Raw genomic sequence first — 1163 nt, 5'->3', positions numbered from 1 at the left:
AGCCTTTTACAATTATGAATCACTTGATTTTTTACCACCCTCGTAGTTGTGGATCCAAATAAAGTCACTCAGCCATCGAAATTGAAACAAGTTGTTTTTCTTGTCTGTCGCATCCTTTGAAAATCCATTAACAACCCTAGTTCTTTGTACGTTTCTGACGCAGGACCTCCAGATCTTCCAGGAGCTTACTACAATAGAGATAATTGACAAATGCGTTTTTACCATTCCAGAAAGCCATTGGACCCTAAGGAGTAAAAAGCATACTTAGTTGACATGTCGACAATTTAAGGTGATATTACCATCCAAGTTAGACTCCGCAAGAGGAAATGGCTTTTAACTTAAGAATTGTTATTTTTATCTTGTTGTCAAGCGAGAACTTTAGATCTTAAAAGGATTATAGGTTAAGTGAAGAACAAAACTTTCAAAAGATCTTGCTCTATCTGTAAGATTCCAGGGATGTCAAACGCTTTTAGAAAATCGATTCCGTTGTTTCGCTGTTTGCGGTAAAGGTGGAATCTCACTGCACTTGGTGCACCGGTGCGGCACTGCGGGGTTCTCAGATGTCTAAACGAATTTCAAAGATAAAGAACGAATGTTCTTTCATTATTTGTATTTTCTTGTCTTCTAAGTCATACTTCTACGTATTTCGCAATATCTAGAATATCAAGAATCGCGCGAATAACAAAACAGTGCCGCAGTGAAGGACCTCCGCAGTGCCGCAACGGTGCAGTGAGATACTACCTTAAGTGTCCAACATTGATAACTCTTTAGTCCTTTATACATTTCTGACGCAGAACCTCCAGATCTTATAGGGGCTTACTACAATAGATATAATTGAAAAAAGGCCCTAAGGAGTGAAAAGCATACGTAGTGGACATTTTGATAAGGTGGCATCACCATCCGACTCAGCAAGATGAATTAAAGAATTGTTATTTTCATCTTGTTAACGTTGTCAAGCAGGAAATGAGATCTTAAAGGCATAAGCCTTAGGTTAAGTAAACACGAAACCTCTCTCAAGATCTTGCTATTTATTTGAGACTTGAGGGTGGCCTCGGTGTCAACGCTTTTAGAAAATCTATTCCGTTCTTTCGCTGTTTCCGGTAAGTGTCCAACTTTGGTTGGTACCGGTGTGACAGCGATCTCGCCCCCCCCCTCCCCCGAGG

Source organism: Branchiostoma floridae, chromosome 19 (genome assembly GCF_000003815.2).
Source record: "Branchiostoma floridae strain S238N-H82 chromosome 19, Bfl_VNyyK, whole genome shotgun sequence".
Lineage (NCBI taxonomy): Eukaryota > Metazoa > Chordata > Leptocardii > Amphioxiformes > Branchiostomatidae > Branchiostoma > Branchiostoma floridae.
This window is presented reverse-complemented; position numbering follows the sequence as displayed.